Genomic DNA, 13223 nt, shown 5'->3' on the forward strand with positions numbered 1-13223 from the left:
GTGGAGGTGCGTGTGCGTGTGCGTGTGCGTGTGCGTGAGAGAGAGAGAGAGAGAGGAGGGGAGATTTACGCATGACCACCTTTGTGTTTGAAATCCGAGAAAAGAAGCGGTGTGCGTGTGCATCGTTTAAGTCGAGTTAATTGTGTGGATTTAGACCGTGTGTGTTTGAAGTGATGTCATCTATTTCATTCGTCCGTTTGTCTCATCCTTGCGCGCTTTTTTTAATTGACTTTTAAATTGTTTGGAATGAATGCCCGAGCGCGCTCACCTACGACGAGCCAGAAGTCAAGGGGCGCCATCTAGTGGCAGGCTGACTCAAGTGCAGCTAATTTAGCTTTTTTTTAAGTATGCCCCCATCAAACATGAACTACATCTTAACCCTTGCAGGGGCGCCGAAAGGGGGGGATTCTAGGGGCACATGATGGAGGGGGGCCCAGAGAGGCCCCTAATGATGATGAAATTATAATACAGAAAAAATAATGACACTGTGTTGGGGGCCCTGTAAAGATTATTTTCATGGGGCCCAAAATCCCTAGCAGCGCCCCTGAACCCTTGTGTGGTGTTTTGGGTCTGTGGGACCCGTTTTCATTTTTTATTAAAAGAAAAATTATACAATTAATTAATTTTTCAAACTGAGACTCACTGACTTGGGCTCATTTTCTGTGAAGAACATATATCAGAATACATATTTAATGACTACACACCAGTGACGTGCGGTGAGGTTGATGGCTGGTGAGGCACTGACTTCATCACAGTCACATTTACAAACATATGAACCCTAAAGAGTATCTTATTCACCATTTGATTGGCAGCAGTTAACGGGTTATGTTTAAAAGCTCATACCAGCATTCTTCCCTGCTTGGCACTCAGCATCAAGGGTTGGAATTGGGGGTTAAATCACCAAAAAGGATTCCCAGGCGCGGCGCCGCTGCTGCCCACTGCTCCCCTCACCTCCCAGGGGGTGATCAAGGGGATGGGTCAAATGCAGAGGACAAATGTCACCACACCTAGTGTGTGTGTGACAATCATTGGTACTTCCTCTGTCGCTGTGTCCTTGGGCAAGACACTTTACCCACCTGCTCCCAGTGCCACCCACACTGGTTTAAATGTAATTTAGATATTGGGTTTCACTATGTAAAAGCGCTTTGAGTCACTAGAGAAAAGCGCTATATAAATATAATTCACTTCACTATAAGTTCCTTTACGGCGATCTTTTTTTTTAATGCGCGATTAACACACATTTGTCCTGATTCCTTTTAGACCCTTGAGTAGGGGTGTAACGGTACACAAAAATTTCGGTTTGGTACGTACCTCGGTTTAGAGGTCACGGTTCGGTTCATTTTCGGCAGAGTAAGAAAACAACAAAATATAAATTTTTTGGTTATTTATTTACCGAATTTGTAAACAATGGCTTTATCCTTTTAACATTGGGAACACTATAATAATTTTGCCCACGTTAATCAACATTAAGTTGTTGCTCAGATTAAATAAAATGACAAAACTTTTCTTCTACATATAAAAAGTGCAACATTAAAACAGTTTCAAGTCCACTCATCATGCTTAATTTATTACAGCATTTGGGAAGCCTGTAGTTGATTTTTATTATGTAAATGTTATATTTTTATCAACATGTGATAGCAGGGACCCTGCCATTCAAAACTAGGCTGCTACATTATTAATGATTAATGTAACTATAGCTGAAAAAATGGTACAATAGCAATAGGAGAGACTATTCATCCCTGAACACCATGGAGTTCATGTAGGCTTTATGATGCAGTTACATTATTATATCAACTATCAGAGACAGAAACTCTTCATTTAACATAATGCTTCAACACAGCTCAATCAACACAGAAAAAGGTCAAGTGAAATAACAGACAGACAGGGCTTTGCTGTCCGTAACACACACACACACGCACACACACACACACACACACACACACACACACACACCGCAAAATGAGCTAACATTACGCTAAAAGCGAATTAGCCTTCACCTCAAGCCAGGACTGCGAGCGAGCTGAGCTGCCGTTTAGGTTTCTAGAAGGTCAACGGGCTCATAGTGATGTTACTAGTAGTTGACTGGGAGGTGTTTATTATAATTTGGGGAGAGTCCGCGGCCTGATGCTTACCTGCTAAACGCTAAGCACTGACTACATGCGCTCTGAATACGCACTGCTGATTGGCTGTTACCGCTCTGTTTGTAACCAATCAGATGGTTGTGTGGGTGGGACAATGCTGGGTGCTGTGTAGAGTACTGACAGAGACAGAGGCAGAAGGAAGCGAAGGCGGCTACTTAATATGTTTGTGTGGAAATTTGTTCGGTACACCTCCGAACTGAACCGAAACCCCCGTACCGAAACGGTTCAATACAAATACACGTACCGTTACACCCCTACCCTCGAGCCATTTTGTAGCGTGGGAAACATAATGGTGTACATACAGTTTCTGCTGAGCCACCAGCTCAAAAATAGCGATCAGAAATGTAAAAAGAAAGCGGGACATTGTTGAAATCTCAGGTCCAAAGCCATTTCTCCCGACAAGACATTTTACATTTTACCTTCAATCGCCGTGAGACAACATCATTGGAGCGAACGCCTGCTGGCACCTTTGGCGCTTGCAGACAGGAAGAGCTTCATGTCTGTGTTTACATTACAGTTGAGTGCACTGATAACATAAAATGTAAATTGTTAGACTCACTGCTTCAGTAAGAATGAATAAAAGCTCAGCAGAAAAAAAACACCCTAGACAGGAAGTCTGAAGTCACTTTTTTATCGGAGACATTCGTCGAAACATGGCAGGACAGTTTTTCTCATCCCAATTACATTCTCCCGGCTTCAACAATAATATCACTACGCGTCACATCATATAACTATATATCAAAATGAAATCTGTCATATCTGTCTATCATGTTTTGTTTTAGTCATGTCCTGTTTGGTTTTGGTCACTTAGTTCCTGCTTTTTCACTCCCTTGTTTTGTCACCATAGCAACCATTAGTTTCACCTGTTTCACATTTTGAGTCACGCACCTGTTTTCACTAATCATGTCACCAGTATTTAGGCTTGCAGTTGCCAGGAAGTCAGCCTGGCGACATTAACTCTGTTTACCTCTGTCATTTTCATGCCCTGCTTATTCCATCGTTTATGCTTCTTGCCATGCCACGTAAGTTTTTGTTCTGCTCATGTCACAGTAAGTGTTTATTTGTTTCACGTCCATAGTTTTTGCCCAAGTGCTAGTTTTGTTTTCTTAGCCAAGTTTGTACTTCCGCCTTGTGCGCGCCTTTTGTTTCTTTTGTTAGTGTAAAAATAAAAGATGTATTTACCTTCAAGCCAAGTCCAGTCTAGTTGTTTTGCATCCTGGGAAAGCAATCAGCGCAGTAATTTGCGCCGCCATAATCCATGCGTTGACAGAATGTCGCCAGCTAATCGCTTTCCCGCAAGCAACCTTACGATGGACGAGTTGGATGAGGCTTCTTGGGAGGTGCTGCGCGCCATGGAGGCCGAGACGCTGCGCTTTTCCCCCAGGGAGCGCAGGGGGATGATGTGGGGGCCGGAGGCAAGCTGGTGCCGATCGGCGCGTTGCTCCTGTCCCGGAAACGTCGCCAAGAACGAGGAAAGACTTCCGCGAGTGGACAGGATGCGCCACTCCCATGGGCTCCTCCCCCTCCGGGCGGAAATGGATGACAGCCAGCCTGGCAGCTCAAGGAGGATGCCACAGACCTGAAGATTTTGTTTCCAAATTCTTTGTCTGGTCAAACCAAGCCATGTCCAAGTTTTCATGCCACGCCCACGCCACAAGATTTTTCTTTTTTTTGACCCACTAAAACTCAGGTGGGTAAAAATAAAAAACATTTTGGACAATTTAATGGGGAGGATTCTGCCCCTCTCCTGACCTCCCTCCACCCACCCTAAAAAACGGTTCCAGACCGCGGGGAGCGCGTCTGGTATCCGCTCCTTGAGGGGGGGGGAAAGGGCTGGGAACTGTTCAGGTGGGGTGGCTCAGCATCACCATGCCAAGCCACAACCTCCGGCCCGGCCGCCGCCACCGGTCTTTCGGCCTGCTAAGCCGCAACCTCCGGCCCAGCCGCCGCCACCGATCTTTCGGCCTGCTAAGCCGCAATCCCCGGCTAGGCCACCTCCACCTGCACCAAAGCTAGCGCCAGCTCCAAAGCTAGCACCACGCCAAGACCAGAGGTGGGTAGTAACGCGCTACATTTACTCCGTTACATCTACTTGAGTAACTTTTGGGATAAATTGTACTTCTAAGAGTAGTTTTAATGCAACATACTTTTACTTTTACTTAAGTATATTTATAGAGAAGGAACGCTACTTTTACTCCGCTACTTTTATCTACATTCAGCTCGCTACTCGCTACTAATTTTTATCGATCTGTTAATGCACGCTTTGTTTGTTTTGGTCTGTCAGACAGACCTTCAAAGTGCCTGCCTTACTGGTGACGTTTCACTTCGTTCCACCAATCAGATGCAGTCACTGGTGACGTTGGACCAATCAAACAGAGCCAGGTGGTCACATGACCTGACTTAAACAAGTTGAAAAACTTATTGGGGTGTTACCATTTAGTGGTCAATTGTACGGAATGTGTACTGTACTGTGCAATCTAATAATAAAAGTTCCAATCAATCAATCAAAAGTGTGAAGGAAAAAAGATACTTGTTTTATTTAAACCGTACCGTCAAAAGCCTCAATACTGACCGCACATGAGCACGTTCCTGTCTTCACAATAAAAGTGCCGCGCCATCGCGCCTGCGCTTTCAAAACAAGAGTCTCCCAAAGCCAGCGTAAACAAGCTAGCAAGCTACGGAGTTTGACACCAATATATTTCTTGTAAAGTGTATAAAAACGAATATGGAAGCTGGACAAATAGGATGCCAAAATCCCACCACTTTCATGTGGTATTAGACAGAAAGGAGGAACCTTTCTTCTCCTCCATTTGAAAACGTGGACGTTATCATCACGACTGTCTGATTACAATCAACGCAAGTCATCAGAATCAGGTAATACACCAACTTATATTCTAGTCTTCATTAAAGAAAGGAATCTATATGTTAAACATGCATGTATATTCATTAAAACACCTTTAACATGTAAACAAAAACAGCAAAATAAATACTTATAAATTATATACTGTATATATCAATGTATATGTATGTATGTATATATATATATATATATATATGCATATATATATATATACCGGTATATATGTATGATATGAGTGTGTATGTTACTCATCAGTTACTCAGTACTTGAGTAGTTTTTTCACAACATACTTTTTACTTTTACTCAAGTAAATATTTGGGTGACTGCTCCTTACTTTTACTTGAGTAATAAATCTCTAAAGTAACAGTACTCTTACTTGAGTACAATTTCTGGCTACTCTACCCACCTCTGGCCAAGACCCACCTCGCCAAGACCCACCACGCCAAGCTCCGGTACCTGCTCCACGCCGCCAAGTGCCGCCAGTAGCTGCTCCACGGCGCCAAGTGCCGCCAATAGCTGCTCCACGCCGCCAAATACCGCCAGTAGCTGCTCCACGGCGCCAAGTGCCGCCAGTAGCTGCTCCACGGCGCCAAGTGCCGCCAGTAGCTGCTCCACGGCGCCAAGTTCCGCCAGTAGCTGCTCCATGCCGCCAAGTGCCGCCAGTAGCTGCTTCACGCCGCCAAGTTCCGCCAGTAGCTGCTCCACGACGCCAAGTACCGCCAGTAGCTGCTCCACGCCTCCAAGTGCCGCCCGTAGCAGCTCCACGCCGCCAAGCGCCGCTCGTAGCAGCTCCACGCCACCAAGCGCCACCCGTTGCAGCTCCACACCGCCAAGCGCCGCCCATTGCAGCTCCACGCCGCCAAGCGCCGCCCGTAGCAGCTCCACGCCGCCAAGCGCTGCCCGTAGCAGCTCCACGCCGCCAAGCACCGCCAAGCCAAGACCCTCCAAACCAAGACCCTCCATGCCAAGACCCGCCATGCCAAGACCCGCCATGCCAGGCTTCGCCGCCTGACGCGCCACGCCAAGCTTTGCCGCCTGACGCACCACGCCAAGCTTCGCCGCCTGCCATGACGAGGACGCGCGCAAATTCCACGCCTGCCACGATGACGACGCACCCGCCTCCTCGTCGGCCACGGAAGTGGCGCGCAGTAATTTGCGCCGCCATGGTCCACGCATTGACACAATCATGCTTTGTCGAAAATGTTTTGTAATGTAATCTGAGATTTTTCTCCCTAAATGAATGTTTTCTGTCAGAATGAAAAAGTGTATATTCCTTTAAAACATATTCTGATTGATAGTCTCTACAGAATGTTTAGCAGGCTGAATATTACACGTTATTAATACATAGAGATGGTTCAAACAATGTCATGCAGCGATATGAATACCATTACTTGTACAACATATAATATACCGAATATCAGAAGCATTTATTGAGGTAGAAATATCACAGATTAAATTACCAAACATATTTGACAATCAAAGCATGATCGTAACAATTCATTTTTTGTGTTAATAATGCGTAAAACTGTATTCTAAACATGGAAGTGTAGCTCCTCCTCTGAAGGCAATTGCTCCTACAGCAGTAATACAAATTATGTATTACAACAAAATACAAAATCTGGCACTGCAGGTGTTTTATTTTTTTAATTCTCATCTTATGTGCTTTTTGTGTGAGCTGTTTAAAAAAACCCTACTAATCATGGCAGACTTCATGAGAGACAACAAAGACTACTTTGGGAGAAATGATGATCAGAATCGTATATTTTTGAGCCTGAACATAAAGAGGATGATCTACAAGTTTTAGAAGCTGTGTGCTAAACAGATCCAGCAAACACTAAGCATCATGAAGCATTACAAGGGTGGTTGTCGGAGGGGCTGTAGGCGCAAACTAGGCGCTATATATTATTATTATTATTATAGGCAATTATGTAATAATATCATGAAGAATGATATGTTTATTTTCATATGTATCAACTCTTACATACGGCCCTCTGATGGGCCGCAATAACTGTGATGTGGCCCTCAGTGAAGGCGAGTTCGACACATCTGCTCTAACATCACAAACCTGTTGAAAAAATGACTTCAATGCTCATAACTCAAGGTATGCTTGCAATTTAAAGCATTACAAAAAAACTAAACGACAGCTCGTATCTCAATTTACCCCTAAATTGAGGTACTACTGTATTAGCGTGCAGCTTTAGCCTTTTGTTTTAGGGTCAGGGTGGTATTTTACTCGGTGGGTAATGGAATTAGGGTTTTGACAAGTCAATGGTGGCGTCCCCCTGGAAGACGCATCAATCCCGCCCACAGAGACACCCCTGCCTCAACAAGAGGGACCTCTGATCCCCAGCGGACTTGAGGATTAGAGGGTGGACGCCCGCGGGCGCCATCTGTTACGTGTGGCTGCTGAATCAGTGCTGGGGCTGCACTCTGAGGAGATGTTCAAACATCCACCTGCTTTGTTTGTCACGCCGCGAGGAGGGGGAGGAGCTACACTGAATTATTAATGACGCCTTTCAATGTATCAGCCGGTGTCATGTGATACACTTTCGCACACACGCCTTTGTCTCTCTGGGAAAGATATGTTTCACGTCCTTGTCCTTCATGACCTTCCTGCTCATCATCATCATCATCATCATGGCGTTGATATGAGATGGAAAGTTGAGCTCTGGACCGACTTTTACTTCTGGATGCACTAAAATAGAAGCCACTTTGTCTTGAGGTCAACTTAAAGTCTATTAACAAGTAGCACTTTCGCTTATTGAATGTACTACAGTATATTTATTATTTACAGTACATTTCCACTTTTATGTACATGCTGCAGTAGTTGACGTGTGTAAATACTGCATGGAAGGAGCAAGGCAAAACTGCACTCACTCTAGATTCTTTTTGCATATCTCTACTCTCTAATGTTCATTGATGCTCTACTCTCTGAATTAATGAGTTCATTAGCAAAGGCAGTTACGAGTGGCATACACACACACACACACACACACACACACACACACTCACACACTCACACACATACACAAACACCACGTGTAGGAGCATCACTTTTAGATTATAATGTCATTTTTACTGCTTTTTACTGCTTTCATTCATATATATATATATATATATATATATATATATATATATATATATATATATATATATATATATATATACACACACACACACGCACACACATATAATGTCTTATACTTTTGTCAAAGAAGAATGGAATGTCACTATTGGTTCCTATGGAAACGGTTTAAAAATCCCAAGTTCCACACCTACACTAAATATATGCAAATATTGTATTATTTTTCTCAGCTATTCAGCATTTTGCACCTATTTCTATTAGCTAAAGATGCAAAACAAAAGTAAAAGACATTATGTGTGTGTGTGTGTGTGTGTGTGTGTGTGTGTGTGTGTGTGTGTGTGTGTGTGTGTGTGTGTGTGTGTGTATATATATATATATATATATATATATATATATATATATATATATATATATATATATATATATATATATATATATATATATATATACACACACACACACACACATGTATATATATATATATATATATATATATATATATATATATATATATACATATATATATATGTGTATATATATATATATATATATATATATATATATATATATATATATATATATAGGAGCATCACTTTTAGATTATAATGTCATTTTTACCAAGGAGCAGCGAGAATACCAAGAAGCGCATATGCCAAATTTTCAAAGAGAACGGCCTACGGATAACGATTGAAACCAACAAGCAAACCGTCAACTTCCTTGACGTCACTTTCAACCTGAGAAATAACAGCTACCAACCATTCACGAAACCCAACACAACACTCCAATACGTGCACCATGACAGCAACCACCCACCCACCACCACGAAAAGAATACCTACCGGAATCAATAAAAGGCTATCGATGCTGTCATCTAGCAAAGCTGAATTTGACCAAGCAACCCCCCCGTACCAAAAAGCCCTTGATGAAAGCGGATACAATTTCACCCTCACCTATGAACCCACGCCAGGAAACCAGCCAAAAAAGGACAGAAAACGAAACGACATCATCTGGTACAACCCCCCATACAGCAAAAACGTCTCAACGAACATTGGACACAAATTCCTCAATCTGATTGACAAACACTTTCCCAAAGACAACACCCTAAGAAAAGTATTCAACAAGAACAACATTAAATTGAGCTACAGCTGCATGAACAATATACGACAAATCATCTCAAACCACAACAAAACAATTGCAAATGAGCCGCCGGCCCCCGGACAGAGCGACTCCAAAACCAACAAAGGCTGTAACTGTCGAAAGAAACCGGATTGCCCTCTCAACGGGGGGTGCTTACAAACATCAGTTGTCTACCAATCTAAGGTAATACGCAAGGACATTAACACATCCGACACATATGTAGGATTAACCGAGGGAGAATTCAAAACCAGATGGAACAATCACAAGGCTTCTTTCAGGAACAAAAACCTGCGAAATACCACAGAACTCAGCAAACACATTTGGGACCTCAAAGACAGTAATGTTGAATATTCAATAACATGGCAAATTCTTGCATCCAGCACACCTTACAATAGTGGTAATAAAAGATGCAACCTATGCTTGAAAGAGAAACTGTTTATTATTTACCGTCCAGACCTGTCATCCCTCAACAAGCGCAGCGAAATTGTAACAACATGCCGCCATAGACGGAAACACCTCCTAGGTAACACATGAGCCAATCACCACGCCCCTAGGCCAGCCTGTACCCACCCACTCTGTGCCCTATATAAACCATGGTATGCGAATGCTCCCATTAAAATCTCCTGATGATTGAGGGTACCCCCCCTCATGAAACAGGCCTGTAGAGATGAAATAGTCTTGTGATTTTTTTCCCACACATACATATATTGCGCTCTACTACGGTATCGAGCACTATTTTTTGGATAACCTTATTAAGACATATACATATATATATATATATATATATATATATATATATATATATATATATATATATATATATATATATATATATATATATATATATATATATATATATACACACACACAAACAAACACATATAATATCTTCTACTTTTGTTTTCCATCTTTAGCTAATAAAATAGGTGCAAAATGCTGAATAGCTGAGAAAAATAATAAAATATTTGCATATATTTAGTGTAGGTATGGAACTTGGGATTTTTAAACCGTTTCCAAAGGAACCAATAGTGACATTCCATTCTTTGACAGTAGATGTTGACCTATTTTGACGTATGCGTAATGTCATTTAATTGTATATTAAACCTTTATTGTATAGGCTTTTATAGGACATATATACACAATTTTACTCAGTTAAACTATTGTGTGAATGCTGAAAATGCTATAATATCGTACACCAAATTTCATCAAATGTTCTTATTATGTTCCTTCTTAGACTTAGACTAACTTAGACTTGAACTTTTTTGATCCACAAGGGAAATTGTTCCTTCTTATTCCGCACTTTCTTGTGTCCGCCTTCTTGTCAAATAAAAGGTCCATATATGCTAATCAGATGAAAACTTTTTCATCTGATTAGCATATATTCACCTTTTTTTTTTTACCTTCCTTTATCTTCTAATTACCTTCTTTACCTTCCTGTACATTCTATTTACCTTTTATTTACCCTTTATTCACCTTCTTATACCTTTTATATACCTTCTTCCTGTCTTTTACCGTTTGTTTTTTTTTACCTTCGATTTACTTGCTTTTATACCTTCCATTTAACTGAGCTGAGATAGGCTCCAGCACCCCCCGCGACCCAGAAAGGGACAAGCGGTAGAAAATGGATGGTACCGTCTTTTACCTTCTTGTACCTTTTTTTTTACCTTCTATTTACCTCATTTTATCTCCCATTTACCTTAATTTTACCTTCCACTTTGTTTACCTTCCATGTATCTTTTATTTTTCCTTCTATTCAGGTACTATTATCTTTTTGTACCTATTTTTTGCCTTCCATTTACATTATTTTACCTTTTAATTACCTTCTTTTGCCTACTTGTACCCCTTTTTTCACTGTATTTTACCTACTTTTACCTTCTTTTACCTTTCTACCTTCTATTTACCTCATTTTTGGGGACGGCGTGGCGCAGTGGCAGAGTGGCCGTGTGCAACCCGAGGGTCACTGGTTCAATCCCCACCTAGTACCAACCTCGTCATGTCCGTTGTGTCCTGAGCAAGACACTTCACCCTTGCTCCTGATGGGTGCTGGTTAGCGCCTTGCATGGCAGCTCCCTCCATCAGTGTGTGAATGTGTGTGTGAATGGGTAAATGTGGAAATAGTGTCAAAGCGCTTTGAGTACCTTGAAGGTAGAAAAGCGCTATACAAGTACAACCCATTTATCATTTATTTATTTATCATTTTATCTTCCATTTACCTTCAATTTATCTTCTTTACCTTCTACTTCCTTTACCTTCCGTGTACCTTTTATTTAGATTCTATTCAGCTTCTTTTTGTACTTATTTTTTTACCTTCTATTTACCTTATTTTACTTTCCATTGACCTTATTTTACCTTTTATTTACTTGATGTTTCTCTTACTTTACCTTCTATTCACCTTCTTGTATCTTTGTTTACCTTCTACCTACCTTCTTTCAACTGCCATGTACCTTTTATTTACCTACTATTCAGCTTCTCTTATCTTCTTGTACCTATTTTTTACCTTCTATTTACTTTCTATTACCTTTTATTTAACTTATTTTACCTGTCATTTAGCTCATGTTACCGTCTACGTAACATTTACTTAAATGTACCTTCTATTTTGTGTTAGCTTCTTTTATGCGGTCCAGATTTTATCGATTTTTATTAAACGATTAATCAAAGCGACATAATATAAATCAAAGCTTTTTTTTTTTAAATAAAATAATTGAAACGATATTTGTTGACAGTGTGCTATTATTAGTTATTTCAGGGGTGTCCAAAGTGCGGTCAAATGGCCATTTGCGGACAGCAGCTAAGGTTTTGTTGGCCCGCAACATGTTGTGGGAAAAAATCAACAGTAAAATGTAAGGAAAAAAAGGAGCAAAAAGATGTAATATGATGAGAAAAAGCTAAAATGCTTGTATTAATAAAGATACAAAAAAGCTGGCACAAACTGTTGATATAGAATGTCTGTTTATAGCATTTCAAATTAAATCAGTCAAAGTTTATTTATATAGCCCTTAATCACAAGTGTCTCAAAGGGCTGCAAAAGCCACAACTACATCCTCGGCTCAGATCCCACATCAGGGCAAGAAAAAACTCACCCCAATGGGATTACAATGAGAAACCTTGGAGGGGACCACAGATGTGGGTTCTCCCGAATTTCCCCCGAGTTCCACCTGGACAACAGTATTGGGTGCGTGCCTTAAAGGCACTGTCTCTGGAGTCCTCTACAACCTGTCGTCACGTCCGCTTTTCTTCCATTCAAACAGCGTGCAGGCCCAGTGACATAATATATGCTGCCTTTATACACACATAAGTGAATGCAATGGTCAACAGCCATACAGGTCACACTGAGGGTGGCCGTATGAACAACTTTAACACTGTTACAAATATGCGCCACGCTGTGAACCCACACCAAACAAGAATGACAAACACATTTCGGGAGAAAATCCGCACCGTAACACAACATAAACACAACAGAACAAATACCCAGAACCCCTTGCAGCACTAACTCTTCCGGGACGCTACAATATACACCGCCCGCTACCCCCTACCCCTAAACCTCGCCCCACCCACCTCAACCTCCTCATGCTCTCTCAGGGAGGGAATGTCCCAAATTCCAAGCTGCTGTTTTGAGGCATGTTAAAAAAAAAAGCACTTTGTGACTTCAATAATAAATATGGCAGTGCCATGTTGACATTTTTTTCCCCATAACTTGAGTTGATTTATTTTGGAAAACCTTGTTACATTGTTTAATGCATCCAGCGGGGCACAACAGAACAAATACCCAGAACCCCTTGCAGCACTAACTCTTCCGGGACGCTACAATATACACCGCCCGCTACCCCCTACCCCCTACCCCTAAACCTCGCCCCGCCCACCTCAACCTCCTCATGCTCTCTCCGGGAGAGCATGTCCCAAATTCCAAGCTGCTGTTTTGAGGCATGTTAAAAAAAGATAATGCACTTTGTGACTTCAATAATAAATATGGCAGTGCCATGTTGGCATTTTTTCCCATAACT

General features: G+C 41.6%; 1 protein-coding gene across 1 annotated transcript in view; it reads right to left on the reverse strand.

Moving 5' to 3' along the window:
* Window positions 1-21, reverse strand: part of kcnj19a (potassium inwardly rectifying channel subfamily J member 19a) — a 39474-nt gene extending 39453 nt beyond the window's left edge. Inside the window, exon 1 of the mRNA XM_061981296.1 lies at window positions 1-21. This exon is cut by the window's left edge and continues 941 nt beyond it. The gene's annotated coding sequence lies outside the window, so the exon portion shown is untranslated.
* Window positions 22-13223: the final 13202 nt, after the last annotated feature.

This window comes from Nerophis lumbriciformis, linkage group LG24 (assembly GCF_033978685.3).
Source record: "Nerophis lumbriciformis linkage group LG24, RoL_Nlum_v2.1, whole genome shotgun sequence".
In the NCBI taxonomy this organism is placed as follows: domain Eukaryota; kingdom Metazoa; phylum Chordata; class Actinopteri; order Syngnathiformes; family Syngnathidae; genus Nerophis; species Nerophis lumbriciformis.